The sequence below is a fragment of the Melanerpes formicivorus genome, unplaced genomic scaffold (genome assembly GCF_026170545.1).
Source record: "Melanerpes formicivorus ecotype bairdi unplaced genomic scaffold, bMelFor1.0.p_v2 SCAF_2189, whole genome shotgun sequence".
In the NCBI taxonomy this organism is placed as follows: Eukaryota; Metazoa; Chordata; class Aves; order Piciformes; family Picidae; genus Melanerpes; species Melanerpes formicivorus.
This window is the reverse complement of record NW_027144540.1, coordinates 2,010-12,448: the sequence shown is the minus strand read 5'-3', so window position 1 is coordinate 12,448 and position 10,439 is coordinate 2,010. Positions and strand designations below refer to the sequence as shown.

Below are 10,439 nucleotides of genomic sequence, written 5' to 3'. Positions count from 1 at the left end.
GCAGAAAATTTTGGGACAGCTTCTATGAATTGGGTATTTCTCTGGAATGTGTTGCCTAACAGGAAAATATGAATTGGTGTACACATAATGGCTAGGAGACCACCATTTATGTGACACAGATGTCCACTAAAAGCTAAGCATCTTTGTTATGCAGATGATCAGTTAGTTGATTTGCACTGAGAACTCATCAGATACCTGAAAACCTCCAAGATTAACTACTTTCCCCCTTTAAAGACAGTATTTTCTTTCTCCTTTGAATGTTACTGCAAGCTCCAATGTGTATTTCATGACAAACTAAGAGTAAGCGTAGTCACTGCTCCTCTGATAAAAAGTATCAAAAATACCCCCACGTTGTGGTTTAATTTCCAAGGAAATTACAGTATCACACTATCACCAAGGTTGGAAGAGACCTCAAAGATCATCGAGTCCAACTTGTAAATTACCAGGCACAAAACTGAATCTCACCTTTTCTCCTAAGCTTGCCTTGCTCCTCCTGCTTGTGTCAGGAGGGTTTTTCAATTGTCAGTGCGGGGATACTAAAGTAACAGTCCGTTGCTTGATCAGCAAATAACAGGCAACCATCTAGAAGCTTCGTGTTTGGTTTTAGTTTTTCCATTTCAGTAAATGGCTCCGTGTATATTCAGGCACTGGAGAGGATTTTGCCATAGATGTTTCATGTGTTTCATGCCACTTCCTCTGAATGGCAAGTGAATGACTCGTTATCTCAGCCTGGGCTTCTCAGCTGAGCATAGAAAATGTACGAGTAGCAAAAACGGTCGCAGTAACAAGCCAGTTTCTGCTTTCCCAGACTGTTATGTAGGTTGGATTTCCAGTTATCCTGGGATTTTAAAGTAGTCTGGAGCTTGTTTACCAGTGTCAATGCTAGCTGGCGCTGTATTTTGCAAGCAGAGCTCGTATTTCCTTCTATTGCTTTTCCTGAGGTTTTCTGTTTGCTATCTTGAACACAAATATTTATGTACTCGGGAAGTCAGGTGCGGCCCTTTGTCTCATTGCAGTAGCCAGTGCCGGCGAGCAAGGCTTTCCTCCTGAGACAGCTAAGCACAGAAAGGGGTAACAACCAAGGGGTACAAGCTGTGTTTTAAGAGGACATCAGAATACAAACTGGGTTTTGTTGTCGTAGTCTTGTTTCAGTCGGTCAGTGTTAGTTTGAGATGGTTCTGCTTTGTTTTATATACTCCTACAGGAATTCTTTCAGGCAGTGTTTCAAGAAACCATTTTCTTCCAAACTTAATGGTTTCAAAACGCCTTTGCCTGAAGCATATTGTCACTGCTGGGGACTGTTGTGGCTGAGCCTCTGAGGGAGGCTTCCACTAGAGGTGAGCAAAATATTCCGAGATAATTTGAAGTGCCGCTTAGTTAGGGAGGCCCCTGCCGGGCCGAGGTCCCTGCTGGGCCGAGGTCCGAAGCTCCCCCTCAGGCCGCTCCCGCGGCACAGTGAGCAGGCGGCACGCGCGCCCTGGGCCCCTCTTCCCTGGAGCGCGTGGGTGCGGACCGCCTCCCGCTGCGGCCCTCGGCTGGGTGAAACCACCTGGCTCTGGGTGGGGGCGTCTCTTCGCTACTGCGAGCCGCCCCCTTTAAAGGGGCGATGACCTCCCTGGAAAATTGCGCTGTGTTCGTTGCCTGCCTGCTGCTTTCCTCTCCCATCACCCTCCTCCCCTTTTGCCCGCCTAGCCGAGCAGTAGCGGAAGCCGCCAGGTGAGTAAGCGTGGACAGCAGGAAAGGGAGGGCAAGTAGTTGCCCATTTAAGGGCCTCCCACGTCGCTCCGCCATGTTCGGAGGCCCGCCCCCTCCTGGGGGCTCCCTCGCCGCCCCCCTCCAACGGCCGCCAGGGCCTTGAGGCACTGCCGCGGGGACGCGCTCCAGTTGCCCCCGGCTCCGCCACTCCCGCCGCCTGGGCCGCGGGGCCGCCTTCCAGGTGAGCGTCGTGAGGAGCTTGCTGCGACCGTCGCCAGCGGCTCCGGGGTGGGTCGGTAGCGACGCCACGCCGGTGTCCCAGCAGCCGCGACCGCGGCAGTGGAGGGTGCGGCGCGACCCCTGAGGGGAGGCCGCCGAAGAGGCGGGGCTGAAGCAGGGCCGCGGGCCCGGGTTGAGGTGGACGTTGGTCTCGGGGCGTTATGTAAGGGCAGGGGCACCCGGGCGGCGTTGCCCGGGTAGGGGGACTTGAGTGGGGCGGGGGCCGTTCCTGGCCGGGACTATCCCTGTGAGGAGGCTGGGTGGCGGCAGGTTTCGGTGCCCCGCGTCCGCGGTCTGGGTCGCAGTGAGCAGACTGAGTGGCTGTTGGAGCTCGGAGCTGACCCAGCGCCGGGTTTCTGCCCGGGACCCGGGCCGAGGCTACCGCCCCGCTGCCGGTGAGCGGTGGGACAGGCTCGGCACCGACATCTCTGGTCTGCGAGCGAAGTTCTGGGGCGGGAAGGACCATTTGTAACTTTTTTTTCGGTGCGAGAGGTGGAGTGTGTCAGCCAAGAAAAACAGCAGATGGTCTGTACTTCTTAGCTGCTTTCCAGGGTTGAGAGAGCATCACACTCTCGTTAAAGAGTGCAGTTGTATTAATAAAAGATTGCAGTTAATTGTAAGAGATATACACAATCGCTGTTTTTTCTTTACTGCACTTTCAGATAGTCCCCGAAATACCCCCAACTACCGTCAACAGTTTGAGATGGGATTTTTTTCAAAGTAGCCAAACGCTCTGGGTATTTAAATCCAAAGACGCGAAACTTGAGCGTGAATCTCTTAATAGTTCTTTATACATGTCTGGCATTTTCTAAGTGGTTTAAACGCGAGCTGCTCTTTTTTTCTGTGTAAAACTAACATTGATACGTATTTTACTGTCTTGGATTTTGTAGCAAAGATGCTGAGCTTTTTCCGTCGAACCCTTGGACGCCGGTCCATGCGTAAGCATGCAGAGAGGGAACGGCTAAGAGAGGCCCAAAGAGCTGCTACCCACATCCCTGCAGCTGGGGATGCCAAGTCCATCATTACATGCCGCGTAGCACTGCTGGATGGAACAGATGTCAGCGTGGACTTACCGGTACGAGTGATGCAAGTTTGTTTTTTTCAACACTGTGGGTTCGTATCAGTCTGATCGTGCTCTTTGCTGTACAAGTAAGCAAAGGTGTATCTGTTTGTTATAGCAACTGATCCTGTAACTTAAGGTCTACTAAGTTACTGGTCATTAAAAGGTAGTGAAAGAATAGTTCGTTGTTGACTGAAACTAGGAGTGTTTTGCTGGATGTTGCGCCTTGCATGTGGAACACTTTGTGCTGTGTTAACATAATCGTTTTGCCAAGACGTAACTTAGAAAAATGTAACATTTTGAATGAATCGGACTTTCTTTTTAGTGAGCTCTGTGTGTATCATGAGAAGGAAGGTATATCTCTTAGTGGAACTCTGCTGAAGAGCAGAAGTACTAGCAGTAATTTCTGTATGTTTTGCATGTTTTGATTTTGCATCAGGGTTGGATTCAGGTTGTAATGCTCCCTCGAGAAGGGACGAATTGTACTTCCTTTTGTTCCTCAGGGCAGAGTATGTAGCAAAAATTGTCTCATAGCATGGTGCTTTATTGGGAGTGAGGTGTTAGCCACTGTTTTACATTTCTAAAGCTCTCTTAACACACGTGTCTGTTCTGCTTAATTATATACCTGGTTTTGGCCAACCGGATGAACAGAAGCAACAGAAGTGAGATGTGCTCTGTTTTTCCATTACCACGTGTTTCCATTACCATAGTTGTTAGTGACTTGTTTTGACCTCACGTGGCTGAGTTAGGAAGCAGTGAATCTGCAAGACCTTCCAACTAGTTCCCTAGGATTTGGCTGTAATAACACTTGTACAGATGTTGGAGCTGCTGGATAGGAAGAGTGTGCAGAGCAGCCATTCTTGAAATTATTTTTCTTTCATCTCTTTTTTTAAGAACAGTTCTGGAGTGTTTATACTGCCTGATAGTCTGAGGAAGGCACAACTTGTTAGACTATTGAGCAGTGTTATTGACAGTAAGTGGAAATATCTTGCAATATCCAGAACAGCAATCTAGGCTTAAAGAGTTAGTTTGTGTCTTTATTTATGAAGTTGTTATACAGATGAGCTTATAGAGGGCAGTAAAACTAATATGTACATTTCTGAAACCATGTAATGAACATATCCAGCGCTGTTTAGTGCCTAGGATGTTTGATTTGAGGCCAGGAATGCCCACAAACACTTATAACAAGAGTTGCACTTAAAAGGTACTCACTTTAAATTGGTGTCTCCATATAACCAGAGGAGTAATCTTTGGAGCTGGAGTTGGCTCTGTAGGCAAATTCCTGGTGCCTCTAACAACATTTCTAAGGCTTTGAGGGGCATAAATTGAACCTGAAAAGGTGTCATGACCTGCCATCTGGACTATAAAACTTCGATCAGGGTCTTGTAGTAACTATTTATTTCAACAGGAAACTTTTTTCATTCCTGTTTTTTTTTTTTCTTTATAAGCTAACAAAAGACTTGGCTGTGAACATCCAAATTATGAGTAACAGTAAGCAAATATGCTAAATCTGTATAGCTAGATGCAGTAATTAAGGTGCACTGTCAGTGACTGACATGTACCAGTGTCTTTGGTGATTAAAAGACAATAAATTAAAAGTAGATTACATTTTTTCAGGCTGCTTAGTGTGTTTGTTCTTGTGCATCATTCATATTTCAGGGTTGACCTGAAAACAGTTAAAAAAAAACCAAAACAAAAACAAAGAGGGAGCAGAGAGACAGGGGATGAAGTGCAGGGTCCAAAATCCTAACAACACAGCATTGTTTTCTAAAAGCCAAGGCTAAATTAAAAGTACACGTGTCTATGGAGTTTTTTTGTTCCTTTTACAAAAGCTTTGCTTCAGAATTATTGTCCTGTTTGAGCTAAGGCCTTTTCCAAGACTGGTTCTGTTGCTTTGTCAGTAGATTTGGTTTAAAATAAACTCATGTTATCTGAAAGGGGCCTGTGAGTTCACTTGTGCACAGTCCCACGGTGTACCTGAAAAAAAAGGCTTAAAGCGTTTCTGAAGACTGAATCGATTGGCAAACAGGTTGGTTCATGGGCAGGGAAAGTTCTCTTAGCAGGAATGAATGCCATACCTTATTTTAATCTGTGGCTGTGTAAATACTTTACAGTGGCATAACTTGTTGCTGCCACAGGATGAAAAGATGTTGCTTTCATTATTGAGTTTGTCCTTGTTTTCACATACCCCTTGGCAGAAGAAACAGTTTTTTGGCAGCCAGGCACTAAGCTAAGTCAAGAAAATGCTGTGGCTGAAAATAATTGGTATAATTTTGTTATGTTAGCTTCCAGATGGAGTGATTCTCCAATCTGGTTCCCCATGTGCCTTCCCAAATGTGGCAAAGAAGCATTTTGAGGCAGTATGAGGCTTATGCTTGCTTAAAATGCTTGTTGAGCTGTGCCCCTAAAGTGAATTTGCTGCTGAGAGAAGTGTGTTCTGAAGTTAGTTATTCATATTGGTGAATCTGAGATGGCTGAATTTCTGTTGAATTTTTTTTTGTTAATAAAACAACAAACCAGAAAAGTCAGCAGAATAATGGCAGAGAAACCCTCAATCACAGGGAGCATTGTTATGTAAGCCAAATGTGTTTCAGTCTTTTTAAGCAGCAGGAGACAGGTTTTTTTTATGAATATTGACAATGAGACAGAAGGGACATGTTGTAAGTGATGCAGTTGAGATTTATTAAACACCGAGCCAGGATTTGAGCAGTAACTCTGCTTTTTGTCCACTGATCTTATCTATGGTGTCTGTCAAGCCACTTAATCTGTCTGCTCCTCTATTTCTTCTGTTGTTTTTAATTACAAAATTGTCTGACTTTAACTGTTCCTCAAAGCTGCACAGTACATAGACAGGATTCCTTTTAAGAATCTACTCATTTCATGGCCATGTCAATGACTGAAGAATATCAGTGCTGTGTATATTATTTACTGTCACTTTGGTATGTTCAAAATGGAAGGCATGAACTTCATGTGAGTTATCAGTGTTCTTCTGGGGCAGGTTGAAAGGTGCAGGGCTTTTCCCCAACCTTATTCTAAAGCTGTTTCCACTTGGCAATTTTCCTTGCCTGTTGCCACCTCTTCGAAGCTCTGTTTGTCCAGATGCGTTCAGTGATTTTGACACACTGATCTGTTTAGTGAAACAGTAAGAAGCTTATTATTTCTTGTATGCATTAAAAGCTTTTATGAAATACATGGTGTCAGTTAACTATGCTGCTGTTAATGTTGTTTGTCATGCATACTTGTTTACTGTTAGCTTACCTCAAGTTCAACTTGGACAAAAGCCGGGTTGTGCTTTTTCTTCTAATTGTTTAAGATCCATGGGTGGAATGTTTGCTTAGTGGTATGAGTGGTGAGAGAACAAGAACTCTGTTTTGCTGACATTCCCTATCTCACTTGTAATCCTGTTCCCATACAAAACTAAACTGCATCTTCCCACACTTAACCTCTGGAATTCCCAAAAGCTCAAGAGCCATGAACAGTCCTGGTTTATTACCTGAAGAAGACTCCATCAGCTCAGGCATACCACTCTGGGCTCCCAGGGAACTCCTCAGCAGCTGGAATACTAGCTCTCATGGTGGTCACAGTTCGTGGGAGTGGGAGGGCATCACAGCTGTACTTTTCCCTGAAAGCTGTGTTTAATTGGAGTTGCTAACAGGTTATAATATACTTGTGGGCAAAACTATTTGTCAAGAATTTAGAGCGAAGTGCTCTTTTGAGTACTAGAGTGCTGCAGAGGATTTTAAAGCCAAAAGATCCAAAACCTGAGTATTTGTTGTAGAGATAATCAGTTCTTTGCTGTTCATAGTAATCATTAGGAGAGGGAAAAGATAACTGAGATAAAGGGGGGGGGAATGGTAAGGTAAATAATGTAAATTAAATTACAGGGGTATGCTCAGAATATGCATATTTTTCAAAACGTGTGGATAGTTTTCTGGCAGGTCAGCCTTATAGTAGCAACAGATAGTAAGTATGGGGTCTGGTAGAAGCAGCACTGTACTTCGTTTCAGCAAAAAACCCTGACCCTGCTTAACCCACAATTTACATAATCTTCTCACGGATAATAGAGTGTTAATTGTGTTCCACTTTCTGTATGTGCCACCTAAGTTTTAGACAAAAGCTTCCTGGATGCTAAAAGGTGTAAGAGACATTATGAGAATGGGTTCTCTCTGAGTAGTTTTTAATCTTAGAATGTTCCTTACTTATGCATGCATGAAATTTAATATGGAGATTGCAAAATGAGATGTTTTTATCCTTATTATAATGAAGTATAATTAAAACAAGGTCTTATATAAACCAGTGTAAAAGCTGTCTGGAATAGATGGAATTAGCTAAGGTGTTTTATGGTTTTGGAGTAATGCTTATAAAAAAAGATAAAAAGGACTGTGTAGTGATAATTTTAAATAAAATTAAGAAATCTATCTGGAATGCCGAAAACGTTGCCAGCAAACTACTAGCAAGTGTTGATGGAGGGAGATAATCTCTGTTGATCCAACTACAAGATCAGAGATATATTGTGATAGTTGTTTTTACGCAGTAATCCACTCGTCTCTTTGAAAAGCATTTAGAATGTTTGTGGCTACTTGCTGAGTATTTGTAGCTGTCAGTATGAAGCATAGCATGTTGTCTGAGGCACAAATGCCAACTAAGAAGAAAGTCTAGTAATGCTAGAAATGTTAGAAAATCAGTCTTTGAATAAAATGGATAATCTGAGTCTTCAGGAGTGGCTTTTAAATTTTCAAAATAAATCTCAGCTGACAAAAATAATAAATACACATTTGCTTGTGTGTGTGTGTGTAAGATTGTAAAGTTGTGGGTTAAAACTTTTTTTTTCCCTATGTGACCTTTGACTTAAGCTATTGAAGTGCTTTTGACTATTTGCTTAAGCTACTGAAAGACCTTTAGGGGGCTGAAACTGGAAAAATCCAGCTTGAGCTAAGTGTTACAGAGGTGCTGTGTGGTGTAAGGGGGCCCAAACCACAGTGCAGGTTGTTCCAGTACTTCCTGGGTGCCAGATTTAAATGCATCCTGAGAATGAATGTAAACATACCTGGTACATGCTGAGCTGTTTCAGCGCTGCTGTGCAGCAGCCGACTCACAGGCTGTGCGGAGGCAGGCTGAGTCCAGGCAGTTTAGGTTCTGGGCAGGCAACCATTCTGGGCTTGCTGCGATTCACAATGGCCTGGAGCAGCTGTAAGGGCGCTGAGGCTGCTGTCAGTAATTTGTTTGGCCCGCAGTGTGTCTGGAGATGGTGCTGCAGGCTGGTTTAGTTGCCCAAAGGTTTAGCATTTCTAACTCACAGTGTATCAGCAAATTTTGTCTGAAGCCCTGCTGAGCTGCCCCTGAGAAGAGCTTGGTCGAAGACTGTGACTCTCATGTGCTCTTATGTGGACTGCTCCTGAGAAACCTGAAGGTGGAACACCAAATAAAACTGAAATGTTTGAGAATATTCTAGGGAAAGTTATTTAGTCTCTAAACTAAGAGACTTCTGGCAAAACAAACTGACAAGTACGAATGTTTTAAATCTTTGTCTTTGTACGTGTAGGGTCAATAAGCCTGGGCAGAGCTCATTCAAAGACTTTCAGACAGTGTTCTAATGAAACATACAGCTTTAATGAGTATTGAAATCAATTCTTCATAAAATATTCTTTCTCCAGAGAATACAGAACAAAATGCTTACTCCCAAATGCTGAGATTCTTATATTTGGGAGAGATTGAAAATTGATAGGACCTGCTCCTGGAGGGAGAAATTATTCTCTGCATCTTTCTAGCCTGCAGTACTTTTTACTCAGCACAAGAATATGTGGTGCATATTGTCAGTGGTGGGGGATAAACCAGAGAGAGAAGCGTAACTGGTGTTTTGCTGCACTGGCATCTTTAGATGGGAAAAACTGACTGGGGAGTTTGGAAAAGTTATTTGAAAGATTGATGCTTGGAGTTGGAGGAGCAGCTCCGTTTGTAGGTCAGTACTTAAAGTCATAATAAGATCAGGGTGATAGAAATAATACGTGGTTCTAACACTGCCTTTTGTAAAGATAAAGGGGTTTAACCCTCATTCTCCAGCAAACCTTAATAGTGTTAACTGTAGATACTGTTTTCATGATACTGAGATGATATCTTTTTTTCCTTTAAACCTCACTGTTGGAGCTTTCACATGGCTTATTTTTAATGTGTCATTGGGGAGAAGGGATATTAATTTAAATAATGGGCAGGCTCAGCTGGTGTTCCCACACTGCCATGGTCTTCAAATGTGTGTAAGTGACATCCTAGCAACTAGGTAGCTGTAAATCCTGAATAGGGATCCCTAGCTTCTCCGGAGAGGGGTCTTTCTAAATGGGGTCTTTTTCCAGAAATTTGTATGGATATGAATGGTAACCCTGCTAATGAACTGAAAAAAAACCTCAAACCAACACACCAGAAAGGGAGGTTTTTGCTCTTCAATAGCCACTAGAGGCAAAAGCTACTGATAATTATTGTTACTAAGTAATATTGACATAATAATCTAAAGAAATCTGAAGAAAAGTACAGCTGCAGAAACAAGGAATCAAAAGTTCATGAAAGTAAAACTACCTCATCTCTCTTCCCAGAATTCATCCTCTACAGGGATCTCATTTTCTTCGGAAAGAAGTGAAATAGAGGAGAAAAGTCCTTTTCTGATAAGCATTTTAGTCTGTAAATTCTTTGGGTGGACTTTCATGCTTTTTTATTTGGTGTGGGTTTTTTGTCGTTGTTTTTTCAAGTTTTGGAAGTTTTAAGTACTTCACTGTGATTAGAAGCCTGATTAAAAACCTTAACGAGTGATCAGCTCAACTGGTGCCTGCCCAACACAGGGCTCTCACCCCTTCACCAGTGCTGTACGGGCTGCTACTGATCCTGAAAATGGCTTTTGCATCACATAAGCAAGTTGTGAAGCACTGAGTTGCTGTTTTGTGCTCTTGAATGCATGTCAATGAGAATACCTGTACCTCTGAGACCATGAGAACAGGGCGTGAACACTGCCCCTCTAGTTTTAGGCATTGTTTGAGATACCTACGTCTTAGTGAATGATGCCTCAAGGGAAAAGCAAGCCTGCTGGCTTTACCCGACCCTGCTGCTGAGCCACCGAGGTTAAGTCCAGCCTTTCTAACACCTACTCAGCCAGCAATTGCAGTTATTAAGAACAGCGTGAGATGTCATTAGAACATAGTTGGGAGCATCCCTTCCATTCGAGGGTGGGAGGCAGGATTCTTAACCAAGGCGATCAAAAGGTGCTTTTATCTCATTCCAAAGTGTGGCAAAGGCATTAGTGACCTGCCCTATATAAATAATATATTTTATTTAAGTTTCCCAGCTCAGTTGTTGATTTTCCTGCTGTGAGATGCTTGCTGTTGCTTCCTACAGAGTGTAGCAAACTGTATAAATCATGCAG

General features: G+C 43.4%; 1 long non-coding RNA gene across 1 annotated transcript; it reads left to right on the top strand.

The window, feature by feature from the left end:
* The first annotated feature begins 1,729 nt into the window (after positions 1-1,729).
* On the top strand, positions 1,730-3,049 carry LOC137461435 (uncharacterized). Its single transcript, XR_010993377.1, has 2 exons — positions 1,730-1,936; positions 2,865-3,049. It is a non-coding gene; the product is annotated as an uncharacterized lncRNA (long non-coding RNA).
* Positions 3,050-10,439: the final 7,390 nt, after the last annotated feature.